Source organism: Oncorhynchus masou, chromosome 19 (genome assembly GCF_036934945.1).
Source record: "Oncorhynchus masou masou isolate Uvic2021 chromosome 19, UVic_Omas_1.1, whole genome shotgun sequence".
NCBI lineage: Eukaryota > Metazoa > Chordata > Actinopteri > Salmoniformes > Salmonidae > Oncorhynchus > Oncorhynchus masou.
The window spans coordinates 41,250,758-41,266,100 of NC_088230.1; positions in this window are offsets into that span (position 1 = coordinate 41,250,758).

Sequence of the window (15,343 nt, forward strand, 5' to 3'; positions counted from 1 at the left end):
AGCTCCTTCCATGTCTCCTCCTCTCCTCTCCTCCTCCTTCCATGTCTCCTCCTCTCCTCTCCTCCTCCTGTCCTCCTCTCATCCTTCCCTCCTCTCCTCCTCTCCTCTCCTTCCATGTCTCCTCCTATCATCCTTCCTCCTCTCCTCCTCTCCTCTCCTCCTCCTTCCATGTCTCCTCCTCTCATCTCCTCTCCTCCTCCTTCCATGTCTCCTCCTCTCCTCTCCTCTCCTCCTCCTGTTCTCCTCTCATCCTTCCCTCCTCTCCTCCTCTCCTCTCCTTCCATGTCTCCTCCTCTCCTCTTTCCCCAATCGTCCAGATGATTACCAAACAGACAGATGTGTGTCTCTTTCTAAATGGCTGTCTGCAAGGTCATTACAGAAAACACATTGACTGAGAGTGGGACCGCAGAGCAAGCCAACTAATCAAGGGAAAGCCACAGAGGGCTAATGTTGTTTGATTCACTGCGTTACTAAACGATATTGGATTCAATCTTTCAATTCGTTCCCGCTTTGTTGACAATACCATACGTAATTATATTTAAACGTAATTTCCTGATTGAGTCGACATGCACCGTTCACAGTGAATATCCCTGTTAAGGCTCGGGACAATACTGCCCCTTTGGATGAATTGCGTGCCCATAGTAAACTGAAAATAAATCTGTCCAAAATTGCTAATATATGCATATAATAATTATTATTGGGTAGAAAACACTCTAAAGCTTCTAAAACCGTTTGAATTATGTCTGTAAGTATAGCAGAACTCACAGGGCAGCCAATCTCCCAAACTAGTTTTGGAAACATGAAAGTTCGGCCAACTTTGACATCATCGCCCCCACCCTTCCCAACCATCTATGGATCTGGAAACACTTTCTATGTCTTCCACTAGATGTCCTCATTCAGTAGAGCGTTTAATTGTGCAAATCCCATGAGCTTTGACCCTTTGGGAGGCAAAAGAGTGGGTGTTGTGAGAAAATAGATGCGCGTTAGGGCGCGAATTGTACACAGTCATTCCTCTGTTCCAGATAGTCTGAGAAGAATAGCTTTTGTCCGGTTGAATCGCCAATTGTTTTGTACGTTTATAACATCGTAAAGCTTGATTCTGCACTTAGTTTGACCAGTTTAGTCAACATATAATATGTAATTTTGAAGTTTTGATGCAACGGGACCAGAAGTAATTTTGGATGCATTTCAGCTGAAAGTGGTAGCATATGCTAATACAAAGACGCACGACTTGAAACCAAACGCTGTTTTAGGTAAGTATGACTCCTTCCACTGCATTCTGATCGAAGACCATCAAAGGTAAGGGAATATTTATGTTGTAATTTTGTATTTCTGTTGACTCCAACATAGCGGAGAAATATTGCTTACGTCTGAGCGCCGCCTCAGATTATTGCAGAGTGAGCGATTTCTTTAACGTTAAAAATAAATGTGACAAAGTGGTTGCATTAAGAAGCAGTGTATCTTTCTAACTATATGAAGAACATGTATATTTAGTTAAAGTTTATGATGTGTATTTCTGTTATCTGGCGGAGCTATCTATAATTTCTCCGGACATTTTTGAGGATTTTCTGAACATGGTGTCAATGTAAACGGAGATTTATGGATATAAATTGCATATTATTGAAAAAAACATAAATGTACTGTGTAACATGTCCTATTACTGTCATCTGATGAAGATTTTCAAAAGGTTAGTGAATTATTTTTCTTTTAATCCTGCGTTTGTTATTGCATCTTTTGTTCGACAAAATGGCTGTATATCGTCTGTGACTTTGAGGTGGTTCGACATAAATATGTGCTATGTTTTCGCCGTAAAATATTTTAGAAATCCGACTCGCTGGGTAGATGAACAAGGTGTTTATCTTTCATTTGAGCTATTGGACTTGTTAATGTGTGGAGGTTAAATATTTCTAAGAATATTTTTGCATTCTGTGCGCCACCTTTTGAGTTGAGCCGGGGGGTGCCCTTGGGGAACCTGTACCGTGAACACCGTGAACACCGTGAACACCGTGAACACGTTAATACAAATCGCAATCAGAATGAATCCTGGCCTCAGTCTGGATTCAGTATTTTTTAAATCAAATCTCACCAGCTCATCACCTACATCAAAAGTTCCGATATCCCACCATGCAACTCGTGGTATATTGTCATGACGAGGCCCTTTTAGGGTATAGCTAGTGGCTCTCTCTCTTTCTTCTCTCTTTCTCTCTCTCTCTCTCTTTCTATAACCTTTAATGTGAAAGAATTGTATTCACTTTAAAGTTTAACAAAGTCATTAGCCCGCCCCCGTGAGCACATACATGACCTGGCGTCATGGAACACAGCTTTTCTACTGTTACGAATAAATCCCCTCCTGAGGAAATCCTCTTCGGACCACAAAAACCTCCGTTTACGCTGAGTTTGCAATGCTTGTTGAATTCCTAACCTATTCCTAACTGGATCATTGGCTACACGGCTGGAAATGGTTCCACTCTGAGACTATCGATCCCGACAGAATAAGAGTAAATCTAAGATACTAATTACTAGTCTGCAGCTAGAAATTATGTCAACCTATATCCAGTGTAAGCATTTGGAAATATGTACATTGTTACGTCATGCCATTAAAACAAATTGAATTGAATTGAATTGAAAAAATGTATAAAGAGAGGGAGAAAGATACAGAGAGGGGAGAGATAGAGAGGGAGAGAGAGACTGAGGGGGACAGAGAGACAGAGGGGAGAGAGATAGAGGGGGAGAGAGAGACAGAGGGGGAGAGAGAGACAGAGGGGGAGAGAGAGACAGAGGGGGGAGAGAGATAGAGGGGGAGAGAGATAGAGGGGGAGAGAAAGACAGAGAGGGGGAGAGAGATAGAGGGGGATAGAGAGATAGAGGAGGAGAGAGAGACAGAGGGGGGAGAGAGAGACAGATGGGGAGAGAGATAGAGGGGAGAGAGATAGAGGGGGAGAGAAAGACAGCGAGGGGGAGAGTTAGAGGGGGAGAGAGAGATAGAGGGGGGAGAGAGAAATAGAGGGGAGAGAGAGACAGAGGGGGAGAGAGAGACAGATGGGGGAGAGAGAGACAGATGGGGAGAGAGAGACAGAGGGGGAGAGAGAGACAGATGCGGAGAGAGATAGAGGGGGAGAGAGAGATAGAGGGGGAGAGAGAGAGATAGAGGGGAGAGAAAGACAGAGGGGTGAGGGGGTGAGGGATAGAGGGGTAGAGAGATAGAGGGTAGAGAGAGGGATAGAGGGGGAGAGAGAGGCAGATGGGGAGAGAGAAAGAGGGGAGAGAAAGACAGGGGGAGAGAGAGACAGAGGGGGAGAGAGAGACAGATGCGGAGAGAGATAGAGGGGAGAGAGAGATAGAGGGGGAGAGAGAGAGATAGAGGGGAGAGAAAGACAGAGGGGGTGAGGGGGTGAGGGATAGAGGGGTAGAGAGATAGTGTGGGGGAGAGAGAGATAGAGGGGGAGAGAGAGATCGAGGGGGAGAGAGATATCGAGGGGGGAGAGATAGAGGGGAGAGAGAGACAGAGAGGGAGAGAAATATAGGGGGTGAGAGATAGAGGGGGAGAGAGATAGAGGAGGACCTCATGAGACATACCCCCTCCACCTCTCCACCTCCACCTCTCCACCTCCACCCTGGTCATTAACCATGAGACATACCCCCTCCACCTCCACCCTGGTCATTAACCATGAGACATACCCCCTCCACCCCTCCACCTCCACCCTGGTCATTAACCATGAGACATACCCCTCCACCTCTCCACCTTCCTCTCCTCCCCTCATCTCATTCTTTCCTTCAGCTCGTACCTTGAATCTCCGCGAACACAGGAACATTGCCTTTAAAAATGTGTTGTTGACAAAGTGCTTTTGGATTGAATCCCGGCCTGTTTGACACAAACTAGAAAATCAATGTATTATTAGCAGGATAATAAATCAAATCAAAGTTTATTCGTCACGTTCGCCGAATAGAACAGGTGAAGACCTTACAGTGAAATGCTTACTGGCTCGAACCAATAGCGCAAAAAAGGTATTAGGTGAACAATAGGTATGTAAAGAAATAAAACAACAGTAAAAAAGACTATATATATACAGTAGAGAGGTTATATACAGTAGAAAGGCTATATAGAGTAGAGAGGCTATATACAGTAGAGAGTCTGTATACAGTAGAGGCTATATACAGTAGAGAGGCTACATACAGTAGAGAGGCTATATACAGTAGAGAGGTTATATACAGTAGAGAGGCTATATACAGTAAAGAGGCTGTATACAGTAGAGAGGCTATATACAGTACAGAGGTTATATACAGTAGAGAGGCTATATACATTAGAGAGTCTATAACAGTAGAGAGGCTATATACAGTAGAGAGGTTATATACAGTAGAGAGGCTATATACAGTAGAGAGGCTATATACAGTAGTGAGGTTATATACAGTAGAGAGGCTATATACAGTAGAGAGGCTATATACAGTAGTGAGGCTATATACAGTAGAGAGGCTATATACAGTAGAGAGGCTATATACAGTAGAGAGGCTGTATACAGTAGAGAGGCTATATACAGTAGAGAGGCTGTATACAGTAGAGAGGCTATATACAGTAGAGAGGCTATATACAGTAGAGAGGCTATATACATTAGAGAGTCTATAACAGTAGAGAGGCTATATACAGTAGAGAGGCTATATACAGTAGAGAGGTTATATACAGTCACGAGGCTATATACATTAGAGGGGCTATATACAGTAGAGGCTATATACAGTAGAGAGGCTACATACAGTAGAGAGGCTATATACAGTAGAGAGGTTATATACAGTAGAGAGGCTATATACAGTAGAGAGGCTGTATACAGTAGAGAGGCTATATACAGTAGAGAGGTTATATACAGTAGAGAGGTTATATACAGTAGAGAGTCTATAACAGTAGAGAGGCTATATACAGTAGAGAGGCTATATACAGTAGAGAGGTTATATACAGTCACGAGGCTATATACATTAGAGGGGCTATATACAGTAGAGGCTATATACAGTAGAGGCAATATACAGTAGTGAGGCTATATACAGTAGTGAGGCTATATACAGTAGAGAGGCTGTATACAGTAGAGAGGCTATATACAGTAGAGAGGTTATATACAGTAGAGAGGCTATATACAGTAGAGAGGCTGTATACAGTAGAGAGGCTATATACAGTAGAGAGGTTATATACGGTAGAGAGGCTATATACAGTAGAGAGGCTATATACAGTAGAGAGGCTGTATACAGTAGAGAGGCTATATACAGTAGAGAGGCTATATACAGTAGAGAGGCTATATACATTAGAGAGTCTATAACAGTAGAGAGGCTATATACAGTAGAGAGGCTATATACAGTAGAGAGGTTATATACAGTCACGAGGCTATATACATTAGAGGGGCTATATACAGTAGAGGCTATATACAGTAGAGGCAATATACAGTAGTGAGGCTATATACAGTAGTGAGGCTATATACAGTAGATAGACTATATACAGTAGAAAGGCTATATACAGTAGAGGCTATATACAGTAGAGAGGCTATATACAGTAGAGAGGTTATATACAGTCACGAGGCTATATACATTAGAGGGGCTATATACAGTAGAGGCTATATACAGTAGAGAGGCTACATACAGTAGAGAGGCTATATATACAGTAGAGAGGTTATATACAGTAGAGAGGCTATATACAGTAGAGAGGCTGTATACAGTAGAGAGGCTATATACAGTAGAGAGGCTATATACAGTAGAGAGGCTATATACATTAGAGAGTCTATAACAGTAGAGAGGCTATATACAGTAGAGAGGCTATATACAGTAGAGAGGTTATATACAGTCACGAGGCTATATACATTAGAGGGGCTATATACAGTAGAGGCTATATACAGTAGAGGCAATATACAGTAGTGAGGCTATATACAGTAGTGAGGCTATATACAGTAGATAGACTATATACAGTAGAAAGGCTATATACAGTAGAGGCTATATACAGTAGAGGCAATATACAGTAGAGAGACTATATACAGTAGAGAGGCTATATACAGTAGAGAGGCTATATACAGTAGAGAGGCTACATACAGACACCGGTTAGTCAGGCTGATTGATGTAGTCTACACAGTGCTATCCGTTTTGTCACCAAAGCCCCATATACTACCCAGCACTGCGACCTGTACGCTCTCGTTGGTTGGCCCTCGCTTCATACTCGTCGCCAAACCCACTGGCTGCAGGTTATCTACAAGTCTCTGCTAGGTAAAGCCCCGCCCTATCTCAGCTCGCTGGTCACCATAGCAGCACCCGCTCGTAGCACGCGCTCCAGCAGGTATATCTCACTGGTCACCCCCAAAGCCAATTCCTCCTTTGGTCGCCTTTCCTTCCAGTTCTCTGCTGCCACAGACTGGAACGAACTGCAAAAATCACTGAAGCTGGAGATTCCCATCTCCCTCACTAGCTTTAAGAACCAGCTGTCAGAGCAGCTCACAGATCACTGCACCTGTTCATAGCCCGTCTGTATACAGCCCATCTATCTACCTCATTCCCATACTGTATTTATTTATTTTGCTCCTTTTGCGCCACAGTATCTCTACTTGCACATCCATCTTCTGCACATCTACCATTCCAGTGTTTAATTGCTTTATTGTAATTACTTTGCCACTATGGCCTATTTATTGCCTTAACTCCCCTATTTGACCTAATTTAAACTCACTGTATATAGACTTTTTTCTTCTTCTTTTTTTCTACTGTATTATTGACTGTATAATTTGTTCTTTCCATGTGTAACTATGTGTTGTTGTATGTGTCGAGCTGCTCTTCAGACCTCCAGGGCGTCTCCTGGGGCCAGGAGTTTTTATTTGATTTATTTCACCTTTATTTAACCAGGTAGGCTAGTTGAGAACAAGTTCTCATTTGCAACTGCGACCTGGCCAAGATCAAGCAAAGCATTTAGACACATACAACAACACAGAGTTACACATGGAATTAACAAAACATACAGTCAAATAATACAGTTGAAAAAAAAGAGAACAATTGCTAAGAATAGCAAAACTTTTTTTTTTTAAGGCAGCGGTTTAAACTGGAGTTATGCAGACTTCCCTCTGTGTTCGAGAGGATTCTGGGGAAATGTGGTTCCACAATTTATGGACAAATACTACCCTCTACTGGCTGAAAGGGTGCTATGAAAGCATATTGAGGGAAATAACTGTAAAAAAATATTTAAAATATGTATAAAAAAAAGAATATTGGTGTATTTATTTAATTAGTTAATTATTTAATTTTGTATTTATTTATTTAACCTTTATTTACCTAGGCAAGTCAGTTAAGAACAAATTCTTATTTATAATGACGGCATGCCAGTCGACAAAAGGTCTCCTGCGGGGATCTGTGGGTTCAACAGAACAACAACTCCTATAACATTACATGGTGCTACACAACTTCCTCCATCCCTCCATCCCTCCAATCCTCCATCCCTCCACCTATCCATCCCTCCACCTCTTAATCTCTTCATCGCTCAATTCTTCCACCTCTCAATCCCATCACCTCTCCATCCCTTCATCCATCCACCTCTTCATCCCTCCAATCCTCCATCCCTCTACCTATCCAATCCTCCATCCCTCCATCCCTCAACCTATCCATCCCTCCATCCCTCCACCTATCCATCCATCCATCCCTCCACCTCTCCATCCCTCCATCCCTCCATCCCTCCAATCCTCCATCCCTCCATCCCTCCACCTCTCCATCCCTCCATTCCTCCACCTCTCCATCCCTCAATCCCTCCACCTCTCCATCCCTCCACCTCTCCATCCCTCCATCCCTCCAATCCTCCATCCCTCCACCTCTCCATCCCTCCATCCCTCCATCCCTCCACCTCTCCATCCCTCCACCTCTCCATCCTCCATCCCTCCACCTCTCCATCCCTCCATCCCTCCAATCCTCCATCCCTCCACCTCTCCATCCCTCCACCTATCCATCCCTCCATCCCTCCATCCCTCCAATCCTCCAATCCTCCAATCCTCCAATCCTCCATCCCTCCACCTCTCCACCTCTCCATCCCTCCATCCCTCCACCTCTCCATCCCTCCATCCCTCCAATCCTCCATCCCTCCACCTCTCCATCCCTCCATCCCTCCACCTCTCCATCCCTCCAATCCTCCATCCCTCCACCTCTCCATCCCTCCATCCCTCCACCTCTCCATCCCTCCAATCCTCCATCCCTCCATCCCTCCATCCCTCTGTTCCTCCACCTCTCAATCTCTTCATCTCTCAATTCTTCCACCTCTCAATCCCACCATCTCTCCATCCCTCCACCTCTCCATCTCTCAATCCCACCACCTCTCCATCCCTCCACCTCTCCACCTCTCCATCCCTCCACCTCTCCACCTCTCCATCCCTCCACCACTCCATCTCTCAATCCCACCACCTCTCCATCCCTCCACCACTCCATCTCTCAATCCCACCACCTCTCCATCTCTCAATCCCACCACCTCTCCATCCCTCCACCTCTCCATCTCTCAATCCCTCCATCCCTTCATATCATCTTTGCCACCATCTCTCAATCCCACCATCTCTCCATCCCTCCACTTCTCCATATTTCCATCCCTCCACCCCCTCCATCCATCCACCTATCCATCCCTCCACCTATCCATCCCTCCATCTCTCCATTCCTCCACCTCTCAATCTCTTCATCTCTCAATACTTCCATCTCTCATTCCCACCATCTCTCCATCCCTCCACTTCTCCACATTTACATTCCTCCCTCTCCATCCTTCGACCTCTCCATCCCTCATTCTCTCCATCTCTCTATCCCTCAATCTCTCCATCCCTTGACACCTCCATCTCTCCATCTCTATCCCTCAATCTCTCCATCCCTTGACACCTCCATCTCTCCATCTCTCTATCCCTCAATCTCTCCATCCCTTGACACCTCCATCTCTCCATCTCTCTATCCCTCAATCTCTCCATCCCTTGACACCTCCATCTCTCCATCCCTCATTCTCTCCATCCCTCATTCTCTCCATCCCTTGACACCTCCATCTCTCCATCCCTCAATCTCTCCATCCCTTGACACCTCCATCTCTCCATCCCTCCACCTCTCTATCCCTCAACCTCTCCATCTTGGCACCTCTCCATCCCTCGACCTCTCCATCTCTCCATCCCTCCATCTCTCCATCTCTTGACCTCTCCATCTCTCGACCTCTCCTCTCTATCTCTCCATCCCTCTACCTCCACCTCTCCATCCCTTGACCTCTCCATCTCACTATCTCTACATCCCTCCATCCCTCGACCTCGCCATCTCTACATCCCTCCATCCCTCAACCTCTCCATCTCTCCATACCTCCATCCCTCAACCTTTCCATCTCTCCATCTCTACATCCCTCCATCCCTCAACCTCTCCATCTCTACATACCTGCATCCCTCGCCCTCTCCACCTCTCCATCTCTCCATCCCTTGACCTCTCCATCTCTCTCAGTATACAGCTCAGTCATGTCTAATTACCCCTCCTCTGTACACCCTCTCTCTAATTGAACCCATAATCCATTCACCATGTCCTTATTTGTATAAATTACTTAATTTTTCCACCAAGTTGCATGCCAAACTCCGTCCGTCCGTCCGTCCGTCCGCCAAGTAAGGTAGATAATATATAAAGTGAAATAAACAATAAAAATTAACAGTATACATCACACATACAGAAGTTTCAAAACAATAAAGACATTACAAATGCCATATTATATATATATATATACAGTGTTTTAACAATGTACAAATGGTAAAGGACACAAGATAAAATAAATAAGCATAGATATGGGTTGTATTTACAATGGTGCGTGTTCTTTACTGGTTGCCCTTTTCTCGTGGCAACAGGTCACAAATCTTGCTGCTCTGATGGCACACTGTGGAATTTCACCCAGTAGATATGGGAGTTTTTCAAAATTGGATTTGTTTTCGAATTCTTTGTGGATCTGTGTAATCTGAGGGAAATGTGTCTCTCTAATATGGTCATACATTGGGCAGGAGGTTAGGAAGTGCAGCTCAGTTTCCACCTCATTTTGTGGGCAGTGAGCACATAGCCTGTCTTCTCTTGAGAGCCATGTCTGCCTACGGCGGCCTTTCTCAATAGCAAGGCTATGCTCGCTGAGTCTGTACATAGTCAAAGCTTTCCTTAATTTTGGGTCAGTCACAGTGGTCAGGTATTCTGCCACTGTGTACTCTCCCTGTAGGGCCAAATAGCATTCTAGTTTGCTCTCTCAAGTAATTATCTTTTTGTTTTCTCATGATTTGGTTGGGTCTAATTGTGCTGCTGTCCTGGGGCTCTGTAGGGTGTGTTTGTGTTTGTGAACAGAGCCACAGGACTAGCTTGCTTAGGGGACTCTTCTCCAGGTTCATCTCTCTGTAGGTGATGGCTTTGTTGTGGAAGGTTTGGGAATCGCTTCCTTTTAGGTGGCTATAGAATTTAACGGCTCTTTTCTGGATTTTGATAATTAGTGGGTATCGGCCTAATTCTGCTCTGCATGCATTATTTGGTGTTCTATGTTGTACACGGAGGATATTTTTGCAGAATTCTGCGTGCAGAGTCTCAATTTGGTGTTTGTCCCATTTTGTGAAGTCTTGGTTGGTGAGCGGACCCCAGACCTCACAACCATAAAGGGCAATGGGCTCTATGACTGATTCAAGTATTTTTAGCCAAATCCTAATGGGTATGTTGAAATTTATGTTCCTTTTGATGGCATAGAATGCCCTTCTTGCCTTGTCTCTCAGATCGTTCACAGCTTTGTGGAAGTTACCTGAGGCGCTGATGTTTAGGCCAAGGTATGTATAGTTTTTTGTGTGCTCTAGGGCAACAGTGTCTAGATGGAATTTGTATTTGTGGTCCTGGTGACTGGACCTTTTTTGGAACACTATTATTTTGGTCTTACTGAGATTTACTGTCAGGGCCCAGGTCTGACAGAATATGTGCATAAGATCTAGGTGCTGCTGTAGGCCCTCCTTGGTTGGTGACAGAAGTACCAGATCATCAGCAAACAGCAGACATTTGACTTCAGATTCTAGTAGGGTGAGGCCGGGTGCTGCAGACTTTTCTAGTGCCCGCGCCAATTCGTTGATGTATATGTTGAAGAGGGTGGGGCTTAAGCTGCATCCCTGTCTAACCCCACGACCCTGTGTGAAGAAATGTGTGTGTTTTTTGTCAATTTTAACCACACACTTGTTGTTTGTGTACATGGATTTTATGATGTCGTATGTTTTACCCCCAACACCACTTTCCATCAGTTTGTATAGCAGACCCTCATGCCAAATTGAGTCTAAGGCTTTTTTGAAATCAACAAAGCATGAGAAGACTTTGCCTTTGTTTTGGATTGTTTGGTTGTCAATTAGGGTGTGCAGGGTGAATACATGGTCTGTTGTACGGTAATTTGGTAAAAAGCCAATTTGACATTTGCTCAGTACATTGTTTTCATTGAGGAAGTGTACGAGTCTGCTGTTAATGATAATGCAGAGGATTTTCCCAAGGTTACTGTTGACGCATATTCCACGGTAGTTATTGGGGTCAAATTTGTCTCCATTTTTGTGGATTGGGGTGATCAGTCCTTGGTTCCAAATATTGGGGAAGATGCCAGAGCTAAGGATGATGTTAAAGAGTTTTAGTATAGCCAATTGGAATTTGTTGTCTGTATATTTGATCATTTCATTGAGGATACCATCAACACCACAGGCCTTTTTGGGTTGGAGGGTTTTTATTTTGTCCTGTAACTCATTCAATGTAATTGGAGAATCCAGTGGGTTCTGGTAGTCTTTAATAGTTGATTCTAAGATCTGTATTTGATCATGTATATGTTTTTGCTCTTTATTCTTTGTTATAGAGCCAAAAAGATTGGAAAAGTGGTTTACCCATACATCTCAATTTTGGATAGATAATTCTTTGTGTTCTTGTTTGTTTAGTGTTTTCCAATTTTCCCAGAAGTGGTTAGAGTCTATGGATTCTTCAATTACATTGAGCTGATTTCTGACATGCTGTTCCTTCTTTTTCCGTAATGTATTTCTGTATTGTTTTAGTGATTCACCATAGTGAAGGCGTAGACTCAGGTTTTCCGGGTCTCTATGTTTTTGGTTGGACAGGTTTCTCAATTTCTTTCTTAGATTTTTGCATTCTTCATCAAACCATTTGTCATTGTTGTTAATATTCTTCGGTTTTCTATTTGAGATTTTTAGATTTGATAGGGAAGCTGAGAGGTCAAATATACTGTTAAGATTTTCTACTGCCAAGTTTACACCTTCACTGTTACAGTGGAACGTTTTACCCAGGAAATTGTCTAAAGGGGATTGAATTTGTTGTTGCCTAATTGTTTTTTGGTAGGTTTCCAAACTGCATTCCTTCCATCTATAGCATTTCTTAATGTTACTCAGTTCCTTTGGCTTTGATGCCTCATGATTGAGTATTGCTCTGTTTACAGTGCCTTGCGAAAGTATTCGGCCCCCTTGAACTTTGCGACCTTTTGCACTTTTAACGGACCTCTGAGACTATCACAGTGCTGGTGCATTTATACGGAGACTTGATTACACACAGGTGGATTGTATTTATCATCATTAGTCATTTAGGTCAACATTGGATCATTCAGAGATCCTCACTGAACTTCTGGAGAGAGTTTGCTGCACTGAAAGTAAAGGGGCTGAATAATTTTGAACGCCCAATTTTTCAGTTTTTGATTTGTTAACCTCTTACACTTATGGTGGCGCTATTTCATTTTTGGAAGAAAAACGTTCCCGTTTTAAACAAGATATTTTGTCACAAAAAGATGCTCGACTATGCATATAATTGCTACTGTTCGAAAGAAAACACTCTGACGTGTCCAGAAATACAAATATCTTCTCTGTGCGTGCCCTTTAACGTGAGCTTCAGGCAAAACCAAGATGACTTGGCATCCAGGAAATGACAAGGATTTTTGAGGCTCTGTCTTTCATGATCTCCTTATATGGCTGTGAACGCAAGAGGAATGAGTCTGCCCTTTCTGTCGTTTCCCCAAGGTGTCTGCAGCATTGTGACGTATTTGTAGGCAGATCGTTGGAAGATTGACCATAAGAGACCACATTTACCACGTGTCCGCCCGGTGTCCTGTGCCGAAATTGGTGCGCAAAAGTCACCTGCCAGTATTTTTCCATGGGGCACAGAGAGAGAAGCAAGCTTCCACGAACTGCATGTCAATGAAGAGATATGTGAAAAAACACCTTGAGGATTGATTCCAAACAACGTTTGCCATGTTTCGGTCGATATTATGTAGTTAATCCGGAAAAAGTTTCACGTTGTAGGTGACTGCATTTTCGATTTCTCCTACACACAGACGCTTTCAGGAAACACTGCGCATTTAAATATATCCCATTTAGCAGACGCTTTTGTCCAAAGCGACTTACAAGTCGGCTGGGGCCACTACTTTTACATATGGGTGGTCCCAGCGGGAATCGAACCCACGACGCTTGGCGTTGCAAGCGCCATGCTCTACCGACTGAGCCACACAGTCTCAAATTTGCCCGCGCCATGTGTGGCTGGGAGTCTCCTCATTGAAAACATCAGAAGCTCTTCAAAGGTAAATGATTTTATTTATTTGGTTATCTGGCTTTTGTGAAAATGTTGCGTGCTACATGCTACACAAAATGCTATGCTAGCTTTGCATACTCTTACACAAATTAGTCAATTTCTATGGTTCAAAAGCATATTTTGAAAATCTGAGATGACAGTGTTGTTAAGAAAAGGCTAAGCTTGAGAGCAAACGCATTATTTTAATTTTATTTGCGATTTTCAGAAATCGTTAACGTTGCGTTATGCTAATGAGCCTGAGGCTTAGTCACAATCCCGGATCCGGGATGGGGAGTTTCAAGAGGTTAAAAAAGTTTGAAATATCCAATAAATGTCGTTCCACTTCATGATTGTGTCCCACTTGTTGTTGATTCTTAACAAAAAAATACAGTTTTATATCTTTATGTCTGAAGCCTGAAATGTGGCAAAAGGTCGCAAAGTTCAAGGGGGCCGAATACTTTCGCATTGCACTGTAGGTCGCCACAGACTAGTACATGTCCCTGGGCCTGGAAATGATTAATTTCCCCCTCCAGGATGGAGAAGCTGTCTTCATTAAAATATGGGGATTCTAGTGGGGGGATATAGGTGGCACACAGGAGGACATTTTTCTCTGTTAAGATAATTTCCTTTTGAATTTCTAGCCAAATGTAGAATGTTCCTGTTTTGATTAATTTAATGGAGTGAGTTAGGTCTGCTCTATACCAAATTAGCATACCCCCTGAGTCCTTCCCTGTTTCACACCTGGTAGTTTGGTGGATGGGACTACCAACTCTCTGTAACCTAGAGGGCAACCAGTGGGTCTGTCTCCTCTATACCAGGTTTCTTGCAGGATGACAATATCTGTATTACCGATTTCTTTGGTGAAGTCCGGGTTTCTGCTCTTCAGGCCAAAGGCAGATGACCTCAGGCCTTGGATATTCCAGGATGATATAGTGAAGGCTTTTTGTTCCATAGAGTCTCTGTCTGTCTGTCTGTCTGTCTGTCTGTCTGTCTGTCTGTCTGTCTGTCTGTCTGTCTGTCTGTCTGTCTGTCTGTCTGTCTGTCTGCCTCCCCTTATCCCTCTCTCTCTCTGCCAGAAGAATAGAGGAGAATTCAGCGGGTGATGACAGAAGGCATGCACATCCTTGTCCTATATAAGTTTAAGGATCCATTTCATATGTGGAAGAGGGGAGGAAGGTAAGGATGGAGGGATTGGAGAGAGGCAGATATAGAGAAAGGAGAGATAGAGAGAGGGACAGAAGGAGAGGGAGGGAGAGAGAGAGAATCACTACTGGCATAGGATGTTGGCACACAATGTGCTGTACAGTGTCCTGTGTAATGTCCTGTACAGTGTCTTGTGTAATGTCCTGTACAATGTCCTGTGTAATGTCCTGTACAGTGTCCTGTGTAATGTCCTGTGTAATGTCCTGTGTAGTGTCCTGTGTAATGTCCTGTGTAATGTCCTGTGTAATGTCCTGTGTAATGTCCTGTGTAATGTCCTGTGTAGTGTCCTGTGAAATGCCCTGTACAGTGTCCTGTGAAATGCCCTGTACAGTGTCTTGTGTAATGTCCTGTGTAATGTCCTGTGTAATGTCCTGTGTAATGTCCTGTGTAATGTCCTGTGTAATGTCCTGTGTAATGTCCTGTGTAATGTCCTGTGAAATGCCCTGTGTAATGTCCTGTGAAATGCCCTATACAGTGTCCTGTGAAATGCCCTGTACAGTGTCCTGTACAATGTCCTGTGTAATGTCCTGTACAATGTCCTGTGTAATGTCCTGTGTAGTGTCCTGTGAAATGCCCTGTACAGTGTCCTGTGAAATGCCCTGTA